The sequence below is a fragment of the Sminthopsis crassicaudata genome, chromosome 2 (assembly GCF_048593235.1).
Source record: "Sminthopsis crassicaudata isolate SCR6 chromosome 2, ASM4859323v1, whole genome shotgun sequence".
Classification (NCBI taxonomy): Eukaryota; Metazoa; Chordata; class Mammalia; order Dasyuromorphia; family Dasyuridae; genus Sminthopsis; species Sminthopsis crassicaudata.
In genome coordinates this window covers 181,469,057-181,485,950 of record NC_133618.1, presented here as the reverse complement: position 1 = coordinate 181,485,950, position 16,894 = coordinate 181,469,057, and the positions used below count along the sequence as shown (strand labels likewise).

Here is a 16,894-nt window from a genome sequence, read left to right as displayed (position 1 = left end):
TTATCCAGGAAATGTAAATATAATATCTGATTGGGCCCATTCAGTAAGTGTGGTACAAAGAATTGGCATAGCCCAAATAAAATTTGTAGCTTTTAATATATATCAGCTCTTTAAGGAACTTCAGGAGCAAGTGAGAAAGCTTCCAGGTAAAATTAGTATTTTGCACATTCATGGAAATCAAAGGTAGACCCCCTTCTAACTATGTTAGCCAATACTCCTTTGTTTCATTCAGCTCAAGAATCTCATTCTAAATATCATCAGGCCGCTCAAGCTTTACGTTTGCAATTTGGGATAACAAAAGAAGAAGATAAGAGCATATTAAAAATATAGCTTTCCTTCCTTTCCATGCTCCTACGTTCCCTTCAGGGGAGAACCCTTGTGAGTTTGAGAACCAATGAAATCTGGCAAATGGATGTGACTCATTATAGATCTATTGGTCATCTCTCTTTTATCCATATTGTAGTAGACACCTTTTTAGGTGCAATACCAGAAGCAAAAGAGACAGACTGAGTGGTCACTGAATTCCTTAGAAAATCATTTGCAATTATGGGTGTGCCACAAGCAATAAAAACAGATAATGGACCTGCATATACTTCTAAACATTTTGCACATTTTTGTGCACAGTATCAGATTTTACACACCACTAGCATACCTTTTTATTCTCAAGAACAGGCAATAATGGAAGAGAAAGAGACATCAAGATGCTCCTCCAAAAACAAAAGCAAAAACAAAAACAAAAACAAAAGAGGGAGGGAGCCACAGGTAACCATAGAGAACTTCTAAATTTAACTCTTTATACTATTAACTTCTTGATTTTTGATTGAGATGCACTGGCTCCAGCACAGAGGTTTATAACCCACCAGAAGGGCAGTATCCAGTGCGAGCAGCTACACTATCTTTAGATAATCACCAGATGATGTGTAGAGACCCAGAAAGAAAGTGAATAGAAGGGACCAGATAGGTTAACTGCCTTGGAGAGAGAGAGTTTGCTTGTATCTCTACAATTGGAGAAGGAATCAGAAGGGTGCCAAAAAGCCATATTCGACTTGTCCATCAGAGAGAAATGGAGCAGACCCTCAAAACTAAGGAGAAGACCCAAGAAACCTCAGATGGTTCCATCACTGACTGTGTCCACCACTGAAAAGCAATTATAGCAATTTCCTCATGAACATTAAAAAATTGTTAATGAGACTGTTGTAAAACTTCAAAACTTGTGGGAATCATTGGATTCCCTGACACGTGAAGTAATGGACAGTAGATTGGTTTTGGACTTTCTCTTGGCTGCTGAAAGAGGTGTATGTGTGGTTGTTGTTTATATACCCTCCTTCTAGGCCTTTGGAAATGTATATTCATATTGTTTGTTATAGCATTACATGCCTGTTTGATTACTCTCATGCTGATTCATACTGTTTTTTACATCATTACTTGCACGTATAACTCATGGTTGTTACACCACACTAAGCCTGCGCCAGCTGTCCAGAGAGTCATCACTGGTAGCCTGAGTTATATTACTGTGTGCTTGTGTAATACCTCCCATACTGATGGATTTATATATGCCTGTTTAAATTTCAGGCCAGAGGAAACGTGCTAACAATACCTGGTTTGACTCCCCATTTCCCTTTGGTGTTTTCATGTTCCTTCCTGAGAAGAAAGGAAGGGCATGATCACCTGTGGGAGATTGTAATGTCATATATATATATATATATATATATATATATATATATATATATATATATATATATAATCTTATCAGGTCTTATCCCAGATAATTATACTGCTTGCTTAATGGCCTTTAATAAAATTCTAGTCACAAGCACTGAGTAAGGAGTAAAGCTTTGTGCTAGTTGTGCTGGGATGTTCACCCACTCTATTATTGTTTCCTAGATGAAGGACTGCTGTGGGTGCCTCTTTTGTAGCAAAAACTGATATTTCCAAGGGTTTTTGAGTGACTCTTTCAGCCACATTGGATAAAGCCAGTTCAACTTCTCTGAAAGTCTCTTGAGCTTCTTTTGTAAGCTGGCATGGTAAGTTTAAAGCACTGTCTCCCTTTCAAATGTCTTATAATGGTTGTAATTTATAAGTAATCAAGCCTAACACTAAATGCATCCATTGATAATTGATATGAGATCCAATTGATCTCCTTTCAATTTTGGAAAGTCATTTAAGGTTTTCAATTTCTCAATATAGAGAAATGATGTAATACAAAATATGATATACTTCATATTCTAAATATAGAAAAGGATCATGTCTTTGAATTTTTCTGGAACTATATACAATTTGTAGTTCCATAGTGTTTCTATGGTCTTTTGTAAGACATGCTTCTAACATTTGCTCCTCAGGTGCATACCCTAAGATATTATCCATGTAATGTAATAACATTACTTTTGGAAATGCTTTTCTTACAGGAGTAAGAGCAGCAGCCACATACATATGACAATTAGTAGGGCTGCTTTTCCTTCCCTGTGGCAAAACAATCCATTCAAATCTTTTATAAGGCTCAGTTAAATTAATGCTGGGCACTGAAAAGGGAAATCTTTTCATATCCTCTTTATCCAAAGGAATGGAAAAAAAAGAAAAGAAAAGAAAAGAAAATCCTAAATACTCATTGGAAAAACAACTGACCTGGAAAATATATCCAGATGAAATAACTTAAGAATTTTTAGACTACCTTAAAGCCATGATCTAAATGAAAGTAGTTGGACAATATCTTTAAAGAAATAATTAAGGAAAACTGCTTTGATATATCAGAACCAGAAGCTAAAATACTCAAAAAAAGGATTCACCTCCTGAAAGAGACCCCAAAATTTAAACTCTAAGGAATATTATAACTAGAATTACCAGGTGAAGGAATAAAGATTGCAAGTAGCCAAAAAGAGACAATTCAAATATTGAGGAGACACTAACAGGATTACCCAGGACTTAGCCTCCACATTAAAGGATCAAAGGACTTGGAATATTATATTTTGAAAGGCAAAGGAAATTGGACTGCAATCAAGAATGGACTACTCCACAAAATTGAGCATTATCTTTCAGGCCAAAAAATCAACATTTAATAAAAGAGGGGATTTTAATAATTTTGATAAAAAGGTCTGAGGTGAACAGAAAAATTGGTTTCCAAATAGAGGACTCAATAGAAGCAAAAAAAAAATGTAAACAAGAAAGAAAAAAAGTATATATTTAAAGGTTAAACTGTTTACATCCCTTCACAGGAAGATGATACTTGTAACTCATAAGAATCATACATTTTTCAGGGCAGTTAGAAGGGGTATACATAAACAGAGGCTATGGTTATAAACTGAATTTAATGTGATGATATAAAAATAGATTAATGGGTAGAAAATAATTGTACTGGGAGCTGGAGCAAAAAAAGGAGGGTAGCAATTCTGAACTCAAGCAAAGCAAATATAAATCTAATTAGAAGAGATAAGAAAGAAAATGCCATCTTACTTATATTGGTGGTATATTCTGTTCTCATTTTTTATCTTTAATCTCTTTACAATTCTTTGCTCCACATGTGTTTCTTGTAAACAACATATTTTAGGATTTTAGCTTTTAATACACTCTGCTATCCACTTCTATTTTATGCAGGTTAATTTAATTCACATTCATTGTTATGATTATTAACTCTGCATTCCCCCCCCCCATCCTATTTTCTCCTTTAATATTTTTCTCTCTTCTTTCACTCTTCCATTATCACTGGTATTTTTTTCTGATTCTTACCACCTTCATTTGTCCTCCTATCTATCAGCTTTCCCTCTTTCCCTTTTCTACTACTATTTTTCAATAGGTTAAGATAAAGTTGTATACACAATGAGTATATGTGTGTGTTATTCACTCTTTGAGCCTAATTTTGTGACATTAAGGTTCAAAAATGTTCTTCTCCCTTTTTTCTTTCCCTCATCTGTAATCCCATTTATGCTTCTTCATATGATGTAATTTAAACTATTTTTACGTCCCCTTTCTTTTTCTCCCAGTACTATTCTTTTCCACTCCTTAATTTATTATTTATATTTTTATATTATATATATGTATATATATATTATATTTTATGTAATATATAATATATATTTATAAGTTATAATTTATATTATATATAATTTTATATTAATATAATTTTATATTTTATATATTTATATAATATATTATTATTTATATTTTTATATTTATATATTTACATATTATAATTTATATTAAATTCAGTTTGCACCCGAACTCCTTAGTTTATGTATACTCTAACTGCCCAAAAAAGATACAATCATCATCTGTGATTATATACCAATCAAACTAATAAAATTATTTGGAAAAACAAAAGGTCAAAAATATCAAAGGGATTTAAAAACCGAAAGAAAATTGTCTAGTATAACCAGACCTAAAAGTGTGCTTTAAAGAAGCAATCATCAAAACCATTTGGCTCTACCTAGAAAATAGTATGGATATAACTGGAATAGCTTAGGTACCCTAGGAACAATAGTCAATGATTTTAGTATTCTATTCTTAGATATGCCTAAAGATTTCAGTTTTTTAGAATTAAAAACTCAATATTTGACAAAAATTGCTGAGAAAACTGGAAAAGATTAACTCAAAGACTTACTATAGAACATTTCACAGCCCATGCCAATATAGTCAAAATGGTTTTATAATTTATTTATAAAGGCTGAAAGTAAAAGCAAATTAGGAGAGGAATACTTTGCCTGTCAGATATTTAGAGAAGAGAAGAATTTATTACCAAAGAAGAACAAGAAAACATTATGAAAGGAAACTGTATAGTTTTCATTATATTAAATTAAAAAGATTTTGCACAAAGAAAACCAATGCAGCCAAGATAGAAGTGAAGCAGAAAGCTTGGAACAATTATTACAACCAGTATTTTGGATTAAATTTATAAAATATGTAGAAATCTGAATCAAATTTATAAGAACACACGTCCTTCCCCAATTGGTAAGTGATCAAAGGATATGAACAGGCAATTTTCAGATGAAGAAATTAAAACTATTTGTAATTGTAAGGGAAAAATCCTCTAAATCACTACTGATTAGAGGAATAAAATTTAAAATAATTCTGAAGTAATACTTCATACCTAGCAAATTGTCTGAGATGAGAGGAAAAGATGCTGATAAATGTTGGAGGTGATATGGGAAAACTGGGACACTAATGCATTATTGATGATGTTGTAAAATAATACAGCCTTTCTGAAGTACAATTTGAATTTATGTCCAAAGGATTATGCATACCCTTTAATGCAGCAGTATCTCCTCAGTTGCTGTATCACAAAGAGACCATAAAATAGGGAAAGAACCTACAAGTGCAAAAACATTTGTAGCAGCTCTATTTTATGACGGCAAAAAAAAAGGAAATTGAGTTAATGCTAATAAGTTGGGGAATGGCTGAATAAGTTACAATATATGAATGTAATGTAATACTGTTATTATATATGAAATGGTGAGCAGGATGATTTCAGAAAATCCTGAAAAGACTTACATGAACAGATACAAAAATAGGAGAACACTGTACATAGAAATGGCAGGATTATGTGATAATCAGCTATGATAGACTTAGTTCTTTTCAACAATAGAGTGTTCTAAGTAATTTCCAATAGACTTGAAACAGAAAATGCCATTTGCATTCAGAGATTGGATTGAGTTGGAATCATACAATTTCTATTTTTTTAAATTTTGCTTTTTCTAAATGCTCAAAAATGTTTATTATATTTACTAGGCATGCATGTGAACATACACATTCATGTGTGTGTGTGTATACATATAGAAAGAGAAAGAGAGCAAGAGAGATACATATATCTCTCTATACATGTATATATGTATGCATACCTTAACAACATAAATATTTTAGGATATCCTGGTTATCTGTCTAATCTATCAATCTAATATTCCAGGATCACATATTTACAAAAATACATATTATATTTGAACATGTTTATATAGAAGAAGTACTAAAACAGTCCATTATCATTGCCAAGAAAATCCCAAAGGACATTACAAGGAACCAGACATCACTGATAATAACTGAAAAACATTTATATCCAATGTAGACATTTTATTGGGTATTATTGGTTTCCCTTCTTAAAATGAGAGCTCTGAAGCTGCGCAGAGATTTTTTTTTTTTTTTTTTGGTCTTTATACCACAGTCTTCAGCACCATGCTTAGCTCTTATTACCTACTTGATATATGTATATTGACAGATCAATTAATGACACTGATGATTTTGTCCAATTTCTAAGAAAGAAGAAATCCTATCCTCAGTAATTCTCAACAATAATACAATTTGTGTTTGAAGATCTCTTGTAAGAAGAGTACTTACTACAAAGTGTATCACTTTATTCCACAGGAATGTGTTATATACATAAGCTCAGTAAGCTTTCTAAAAATCTCCCCTAAGAATGAAGACATTTCCAAGAGTGCAAAGACCAGCCCTTTAAGATATTATTCTCTCTTTTCCCTACAGGGGAAGAAAATCAGAGAAAGATGATGCCTGTCAAATTAAAGAAGATCTTTACCAAGTGAGAAGTATCACACATGGGAACAAGCAGCCTAATGCTGAAACAGCTCAACTAAACAGTGGATGTGCTTGGTACATATACTTTTCAGACAAAGCGAAGCAGAGATTGAAAGAGGCAGAGAAATAAGCTGGCCCAAGAAAGGAACAACATGGAAAGCACCATGCTCAAGGAGAATTCAAGCAGCAGAGACATGCATTTCAGGATTGGCACTGACATCATCCAAGTCACAAGCTTCCAGAATTTGGTATTATTTAAGTATTTTAAGAGTTCACCCATATCATAATGATGGTGGCTGAAGGTTTTGGTTAATAAGGAGTAGCATTAATATATAGCCTGAATTATAGAAAACAATCTGGAAGCCTAGCTACTCCCAAAGGCAAACAGAGAAGAAAACTGATAGGATCATCTTAGCATTTCTTTACTAGTAGAAATTGTGTTCCTTGTCAAATAACCTCAATAGCTTCCATTGACCAAACAATTGTAGCTGCACAGTTATTGTATCCAGTTAGAAAGTCAAGTCACAATATCAATTCTATGAGAGTTGTTTCCCCTATAGAACAATCTACCAGGACCTCACTAACTGGTTACCCCCCTTTTAAAAAACTAGTCAGCTTACTAAGCCTATTACTCTTATTATTACAACCCTAATTCATTTTAAGTTTAGGCAGTCCATGATGTAATACCTTAATTGTGCCATGCCTTAATAGCATCTCTGCCAAGGTCCTAATTCTTCCCATTGTTAATTGATAAAGGAGCTTTTCTTTCTTAAAATCATTATTAATTTAGCCCTGCTTTTAGCAGTGTAATAAAATCATTGTCCCTTGTTTTGGAGAAGATATAAACCTAAAAATTCTTTTTTTTTTAAAATTACAGCTTTTTATTTACAAGATATATGCCTGGGTAATTTTTCAGCATTGACAACTGCAAAACCTTTTGTTCCAATTTTCCCCCTCCTTCTCTTCTCCCAGATAGCAGGTAGACCAATACATGTTAAATATGTTAAAGTATATGTTAAATGCAATATATGAATATATATACATACAATTATTTTGCTGCACAAGAAGAATTGGACTTTGAAAGAATATGCAATTAACCTGTGAAGGAAATAAAAAATGCAGGCAAACAAAAAACAGACTGATTTTAAATGCTATGTAATGGTTCATACTAATTTCCCAGAGTTCTTTCACTGGGTATAGCTGGTTCTATTCATTATTGAACAATTGGAACTGATTTGGTTAATCTCATTGTTGAAAAGAGCCAAGTCTATCAGAACTGATCATCATATAGTGTAAAGTCCAGGCTAGCTCCTGGAGGCCTCAGAATCAGGATAAGCAAAAATCCTTGGTCTTGAAGGGGAGAAGTAAAGGAGATGGATGAAACTGCCACCAACCCTCCCTTCTCCTTGTCCTCCTGCAAAGTGAATCTGGCTTGTCTCACTCCACTTTCTAATCCCTCCTATAATTATTCATATACACCAAAAGATGGAGCCATCACTGAACAAGGAGAAGGCCATTTTTCCAAACTTATTCTAATAGAATTATTGTCCAATAGGTAATTAGCCTAAAGTGCTCTGTTATCTGCTTCAAGTGCCCACCTATTCAGAATTTCATCCATTTACAATATAGTACTGTTTTTGAAGTATACAATGATCTCCTGGTCCTGTTCATTTCACTCAGCATCAGTTCATGTAAGTCTCTCCAGGCCTTTCTGAAATCATACTGCTGGTCATTTCTTACAGAACAATATTCCAAAACAATCATAAACCACAATTTATTTAGCCATTCTCCAATTGATGGATATCTACTTAGTTTCCAGTTTCTGGACATTACAAAAAGGGCTGGCATAAACATTTTTGCACATACAGGTCCTTTTCCCTTCTTTAAGATCTCATTGGAACATTAACCCAGTAATAACACAGCTGGATCAAAGGTTATGCACAGTTTGAAAACTGTTTGAACATAGTTCCAAATCACTCTCCAGAATGGCTGAATATATTCACAATCCCACCAAAAATATATCAGTGTCCCAGTTTTCCCATATCCTCTCCAATATTCTGCATTATCTTTTCCTGTCATCCTAGCCAATTTGACAGGTGTGTAGTGGTATCTCAGAGTTGTCCTAATTTGAATTTCTCTGATTAATAATGATTTGGAGCATCGTTTCATATGGCTAGAAATAGTTTCAATTTCTTCATCTGAGGATTATCTGTTCATATCCTTTGACCATTTATCAATTGGAGAATGATGTGATTTCTTATAGAGTCAATTCTCTATATATTTTGGAAATACAGAACCTTTGACTGTAAAAATGTTTTCTCATTTTATTGTTTTCCTTCTAATCTTGTCTGAACTAGTTTTGTTTGTACAAAAGCTTTTCAATTTGATATAATCAAAATTTTCTATTTGTAATGTATCTCTAGTTCTTCTTTGGACACAAATTTCTTCCTCCTCCACAGGTCTGAGAGATTAAACTATCCTATGTTCTTCTAATTTGTTTATAATTTCATCCTTTATGCCTAGATCATGAGCCCATTTTGACCTTATCTTGGTATATGGTGTTAACTATGGGTCAGTGCCTAGTTTCTGGAATAATAATTTCCAGTTTTGCCAGCAGTTTTTGTCAAACAGTGAAATCTTATTCCAAAAGCTGGGGTCTTTGTCTTTGTCTTTGTCTTTGTCAAACACTAGATTATTAAAATTATTGGCTATTTTGTCCTTTGAACCTAAACTATTCCATTGATCAACTGGTCTATTTCTTAGCCAATACCAAATGGTTTTGGTAATTGCTATTTTATAATATAATTTTAGATCAGGTACAGCTAGGCCACCTTCATTGATTTTTTTTTCATTAGTTCTCTTGAAAGTTTTAACATTTTCTTCTTCCAGATGAATTTTGTTGTTATTTTTCAGGTCATTAAAATAGCTTTTTGGGAGTCTGATTGGCATAGCACTATATAAATAGATTAGTTTAGGAAGTATTGCCATCTTTATTATATTCACTTGACCTATCCAAGAGCACTTAATATTTTTCCAATTGATTAGTTATGACTTTATTTTGTGGAAGGTGTTTTGAAGTTTTGCTCATATACTTCCTGACTTTTCCTTGGCAGATAGATTCCCAAATATTTTATACTATCAGCAATTACTTTAAATGGCATTTCTCTTTGTAACTGTAACTGCTGGATTTTGTTCATGATATATAAGAATGTCGATGACTTATGTGGGTTTATTTTGTATCCTGAAACTTTGCTACAGTTGTGGATTATTTCTAATAATTTTTTTTAGAAAAAATCTCTGTGGTTCTCCTAACTCCATCATAATAGCATATCATCTACAAAGAGTGCTAATTCAGTTTCCTCATTACCTATTCTAATTCCTTTAATTTCTTTTTCTTCCCTTATTGACAAAGCTAACATTTCTAACCCAGTATTGAATAGTAATGCTGATAGTGAGCAACCTTTTTTCACTCCTGATCTTATTGGGAATATTTTCAGTTTATCCCCATTACATATGATGCTTCCTGATTTTTTTTCTTTTTTTATTAATTTTATAATTATAACATTTTTTGACAGTACATATGCATAGGTAATTTTTTTTACAACTTTATCCCTTGTACTCCCTTATGTTCTCAGTTTTTCCCCTCCTTCCCTCCACCCCCTCCCCTAGATAGCAGGCATTCCCATACATATTAAATATGTTATAGTATATCCTAGGTACAATATATATGTGCAGAACCGAATTTTGTTGTTGTTATTGTGGCAAAGGAAGAATTGGATTCGGAAGGTAAAAATAATCTGGGGAGAAAAACAAAAAATGCTAACAGTTTACACTCATTTCCCAGTGTTCCTTTTCTGGGTGTAGCTGAGTCTGTCCATCCTTGATCAATTGGAATTGGATTAGCTCTTCCTTATGTTGAAGATACCCACTTCCATCAGAATATATCCTCATACAGTATCATTGTTGACGTATATAAAGATCTTCTAGTTCTGCTCATTTCATTCAGCATGAATTGATGTAAGTCTCTCTAAACCTCTCTGTATTCATCCTGTTGGTCATTTCTTACAGTAGAATACTATTCTATAACATTCATATACCATAATTTACCCAACCATTCTCCAATTGATGGGCATCTGTTCATTTTCCAGTTTCTAGGCACTACAAAAAGTGCTGCCACAAACATTTTGGCACATACATTCCCTTCTTTAGTATTTCCTTGAGATATTAGTCCATTAGCAGCACTGCTGGATCAAAGGGTATGCATAGTTTAACTTTTTGGGCATAATTCCAGATTGCTCTCCAGAATGGTTGGATTCTTTAACAAATCCACCAACAATGCATCAGTGTTCCCGTTTTCCCATATCCCCTCCAACATTTATCATTATTTGTTCCTGTCATCTTAGCCAATCTGACAAGTGTGTAGTGGTATCTCAGAGTTGTCTTAATTTGCATTTCTCTGATCAATAGTGATTTGGAACATTCTTTCATATGAGTGGAAATAGTTTCAATTTCATCATCTGAAAATTGTCTGTTCATATCCTTTGACCATTTATTAATTGGAGAATGGCTTGATTTCTTATAAATTAGAGTCAATTCTCTGCCTTTATCAGAACCTTTTACTGTAAAAATGTTTTCCCAATTTGTTATTTCCCTTCTAATCTTGTTTGCATTAGTTTTCTTTGTGCAAAAACTTTTAAATTTGATGTAATCAAAATTTTCTATTTTGTGATCAATAATGATCTCTAGTTCTCCTCTGGTCACATATTCCTTCCTCCTCCACAAGTCTGAGAGGTAGACTATCATCTGTTCCTCTAATCTATTTATCATGTCACTCTTTATGCCTAAATCATGGACCCATTTTGATCTTATATTGGTATATGGTGTTAAGTGTGGGTCCATGCCTAGTTTCTGCCATACTAATTTCCAGTTTTCCCAGCAGTCTTTGTCAAATAATGAATTCTTTTTTTTTTAAAGAGGAATATAAATATTATTTAAAGTTTCACATTATCAAGTTTTTTTCTTCCAAAATGATCATAAACAACAAAAAAATTAGTTTGATAAGGGGTTCAATTGGGAAGACACCAAGTGAGACCAATTCTTCAGATCAGATTCCTTTTTTTACTAGGGATCTAGATAGAAAATGTTTTTGTTTTTGCTGAATGGGAACATGATTAAATTCAAAACACAATGACCTCCATTTTGCCCATCTCCCTTTCCATATTCAGAGACAGGAAGAGTTAGAGAAATCTAATCTGAAACAGGAGAACTGCTGTCTCCTGTTTCTTTCATAGCAACCTGCCTATTTTCCCAGAAGCCAACAGAACGTGAGACCCTAAGGTGAGAAGAGAGAGACAGACAAGTGGGGACCTTGTTGGGTCCTGAGGCTCCTTGGAGGGGGGCTTTGAAGCAATTACTGAATGCACCAGCTAAGACAAATTATAAGCTATAGGTAGAGAAATGAGCATAGATATATATATATATATATATGTATGTGTGTAGATAGATAGATCTATGCCCTCCCCCACATATATATATGTCAGGACATGGAAAACTTCCAGTGTTCACTCTCCTTTAAACTTCTTCAATGAGACAAGTACCTTAAATACAATCCAGCCTCCCAACAACAGTTATTCTAAGCTGGAGATCTAAGAGAAAACAATTCTGCATAAGATTCCACCTGCATTCTCCTTCCTCATTCCTCCCCCCTAAACAAAGGAGCCAAAACCATTTGGTGTTTATGAAATAGAAAAATCCTTCAGATCTGTCCATGGGCTTTAAAAAAATAATTAAATAATTTATGATATGAATAATACCTTTAAAAAAAAAAAAAAGCAAATGATAAAGAAGAAACCAAAAGGGAAATGGGTCTCCTCTTCTCAACTCCCTCAAAAGAATGAAGAACACAAGTATAGATGGACTACTCATCTCTCTATAACTGACACCTCTCCTGAAGGGATCCATAAATGGATCCTTGATGAGAAAATTGAGAGTTTTTAGGCTATCAATCATTCTCATTTTGTCCAAAAGGATCAAGGAATAAGTCGAGACAAGTTATTTTGAATTTTTTACCCTATCATCAGCTACAGAGTACCTGCGTGGATGTTGTGATTATTCCCAGAAGCCCCCCTGTTTCACTGAATTAAGACTAAAATCTAAAACCTGTGTAGAAACTGTGGTTCAGATCTCCAGTCCAGGAGATCAGCTTGACTGCTCAAACAGGTACCATCTTGCAAAGTGGTAAAATGTGTTTGAGGGGAGGAATAGGAAAGAGATTAACAGGGATACATGTGCTCTCAACTGGATCAGGGAATTTATGAAAAAGCAGAGGCTAAAAAGGTCATTTGAATTCTTAGATGGAAAAAAGGAGCAAACTCTAGTCTCCTCTTGTTGCTAGAAGTTTGCCAATGCATGCACGCCCCTACAGCAAAGAGAGAAGGGGCTCTTTGGGAGGCTCCTACATAATCAATCTATGCTTTAAAAGCAAGTGTTGTCAGAGGCAGTAGCCTCGATTCTCTGGTTTCTGCAGAGAAATCCACGAGAATATTCTTCATTGAAAACAGAACAAAATAAAAAGTCTTTGATAAAACTGAAGACATGGGTTCTTCGGTCACCACCCACCACGAACTATGGGCTTTAGGTGGAGACTTCATTAACGCATCTGCCAGATGCACCCTGGACCTCAGTTTCAGGTACGCTGCGATTATCCCAGTGTTTTGCTGACTGCCTTCTCCGGGAACCACGATACATGGATGAATCCCAAAGGTTCGAGTAGCCTCTCCTTTCTACCATTAGGAGAGATGCGGAGAGACTGGATGGTGGATTCTCTTAAGGCTTTTTTCTAACCGAGAAAATGACGTGAATCCGGAGTCGCCATAGGCAGCAGCAGCAACACTGGGGCTTAACCTCAGCAACCTGCCTGGAGGATGCTTCCCCCGGAGCGTTTAGTCACGGACAGCGTCGTAAATACCTCTGCACACACTGGGTGGATTCCAATTGTGTTGTCCAGCTGCTCTTTGGTCAGTCCGCACTTGAGGGCCGCAGCAAAGCCCTGAGTCACTTCGCCCGCATTTGGACCCAGGACATGGAAACCCACAACACGTTCATTGTCTTTGACGTGGCAGATGATCTTGGCGTAGCATTTATTGTTATCTCTTGAGGGGATGGTCCATTCCAGTGGCCAAAAGTAGCTATGGTAGACCTCTATGTTTTCTTCTCCAAACTTCTCGATGGCTTTCTCTTCAGAGAGACCACAAGACCCATATTCCATAGGGGTAAATACAGTGGTGGGAACATTGTCATAGTCACACTTTACTTTAGAACCAGCATAAAGTCGCCGAGCTAACAATCTGCCTGCCTGGATCGCTACTGGTGTCAGTTCCAGTTTATCTTCTAAGATATCTCCAATGGCATAGATGTAAGGTACATTGGTCTGTTCCTCATCATTGACAGGTATTTTCCCTGTCTTTTCATTGATCTTCACCCCAACTGCTTCCAAGCCAATTTTTCTTGTGCATGAATCTCGTCCTATCGCCAGCAGCACTGTATTGTATTCTTCCTCAATGGTCTCCTTGCCATCGGTGGACTGAGCTATCACTTTGAGTCTGCCAGGCATGCCTTCTTCAATCTGTTCAATTTTAATAGGCACAAACTTCCTGATGAATCTGATGCCATGTCCCTCCATGTGGTCCCCAATTTTGTTGGCCATGTCTTGGTCGAACCCTCTCAGGAGAATGGACCGAACCATCACAGTGACATCCAAACCAATGCCTGCCAGAAACCCAGCGCATTCAAGGGCTACGTAGGACGCCCCAACCACCAGCGTCTTTCCCGGGCAGTAAGATAAGGAGAAAAGGTCATCACTGCTAATGCAATATTCTTTGTCTCCTGGGATGCCCGGGTAACGTGGTCTTTCACCTGTGGCAATGAGGAATCTTTCTGCAGTATAAAACTTTTCTTTGCCTTTGCTATTGGTTGCCTTAATCTTGTGGGGCCCCACAAATTCTCCATAAGCATTCTCGTAGATGACCTTGTTCTCCCGTAAGGTTACTCGGTAACCCCAGTTCAGAGAGCCGATGTAATTCTGCACTGCTTCTGTCATTCTTTCCCAATTGTGTTTGACTTCCTCTTCAATCTGCCATCCATATTTGCGGGAGTCTTGCAAGGCCTGCCCTAACAGAGCCGCCTGGTGCATAAGTTTCTTAGGTATACAGCCGACATTCACACATGTTCCTCCAAGACCCCATCTATTTCCAAGAGGAGTTGGAGTAACAAAATCCAGCACCATGATCTTCTTGCCATATTTGGCTGCCTCCTTGGCAGCAGCCAGGCCTCCAGAACCTCCTCCGATGATAATTAGGTCATAATCATAGGATTCGGGGGTCTCATTTGACCCATTCATTCTCAACAGAGTTTGAGGTATATCGTCCTTACTGGCGTGGGGGGGATCGGCCCGTCTCTTCATGCTGGGCTTCCTCTCTCTCCCAAGGTCGGTCTGACCACAGTTTCCCCGTGTTACTTTAAGCCACCAGAAGCCACTCCCTCGTTTTCTCGCCGAAAAGTGGGCTGGGAGCCAGAGTCAGGATGACAAAGCAAAAAATCGAGCTTTCTCATATACAAAGCAGGCTGCTTAGCTTAGTTTAGCAAACTGGAGTCTCGTTGGGTAGCTGCAAAGTGGAGAAATCGCCCCCCCTGTCGCACAGGCCTCCCACCCACCCAACGTCCTCAGGCCCAGAGTAGGAGAGAAGAAAGAACTGGACCTAGAACCTGGGAAAAAGCACCACCCTCCAAATAATGAATTCTTATCCCAAAATTGGGGATCTTTGGGTTTCTCAAAGATTAGATTTCTATTTTTATTCACTATCTTGCCCTGTGAACCTAACCTATTCCACTGATCAATTAGTCTATTTCTTAGCCAATACCAAATGATTTTGGTGACTGCTGCTTTATAATATAGTTCTAGATCAGGTATATTTAGGCTACCTTAATTTGATTTTTTTTCCATTACTTCCCTTGAAATTCTCAACCTTTTGTTCTTCCATATGAATTTTGTTGTTAGTTTTTCTAGGTCCTTAAAATAGTTCCTTAGGAGTCTGATTGGTATAGCACAAAATAAATAGATTAGTTTAGGGAGTATTGTCATCTTGATTATATTCATTTGGCCTATCCAAGAGCACTCAATATCTTTCCAATTAAATCTGACTTTATTTTTGTGGCAAGTGTTTCATAATTTTGCTCATATAATTCCTGACTTTCCTTTGGTAGATATATTCCCAAATATTTTATACTATCGACCATCATTTTGAATGGAATTTCTCTTTGTATCTCTTGCTCTTGGATTGTGTTGGTAATGTATAAAAATGCTGAGGATTTACTTGGATTTATTTTGTATCCTGCAACTTTGCTAAAGTTTTGAATTATTTCTAATAGCTTTTTAGCAGAGTCTTTGGGGTTCTCTAAGTACACCATCATGTCATCTGCAAAGAGTGATAGTTTGATTTCCTCATTTCCTACTCTAATTACTTGAATCTCTTTCTTGGCTCTTATGGCTGAGGCTAGCATTTCTAGTACTATATTGAATAGTAATGGGGATAGTGGGCAACCTTGTTTCACTCCTGTTCTTATAGGGAAAGGTTCCAGTTTATCACCATTACATATGATGTTTAGTGATGGTTTTAAATATATGCTCCTTATTATTTTAAGGAATAGTCCATTTATTCCTATACTCTCAATCATTTTTAGTAGGAATGGATGTTGGATTTTATCAAATGCTTTTTCTGCATCTACTGAGATGATCATATGGTTTTTATTAATTTGATTATTAATATGGTAAATTATACTAATAGTTTTCCTGATATTAAACCAACCCTGCATTCCTGGTATAAATCCTTCTTGATCATAATGTATTATTCTGGGATGATTTTCTGAAGTCTTTTTGCTAATATTGTATTAAAATTTTAGCATCAATATTCATTAAGGAGATTGATCTAAAGTTTTCTTTCCCAGTTTTCAATCTACCTGGTTTAGGTATCAATCAGTACCATGTATGTGTCATAAAAGGAATTTGATAGGACTCCTTCAATCCATATTTTTTCAAACAGTTTATATAGCATTGGAGTTAGTTGTTCTTTAAATGTTTGGTAGAATTCACATGTAAATCCATCTGGTACTTGAGATTTTTTCTTAGGGAGTTGGTTAATAGCTTGCTCTTTATTTTTCTAAAATGGGACTACCGTGTTTCCCCGATAATAAGACACTGTCTTATTATTTTTTTGGGACTAAAAAACACCAGAGGGCTTATTTTCAGGGGAGGGCTTATTTTATCCTCCATCATGCCCCTTTTATCCTCCATCATGCCCATTTTAGCCTCCATCATGCCCCTTTTATC

General features: G+C 35.6%; 1 pseudogene; it reads right to left on the bottom strand.

The window, feature by feature from the left end:
- Nucleotides 1–11,653: 11,653 nt before the first annotated feature.
- On the bottom strand, nucleotides 11,654–15,045 carry LOC141555251 (thioredoxin reductase 1, cytoplasmic pseudogene; annotated as a pseudogene).
- Between the last annotated feature and the right edge of the window lie 1,849 nt (nucleotides 15,046–16,894).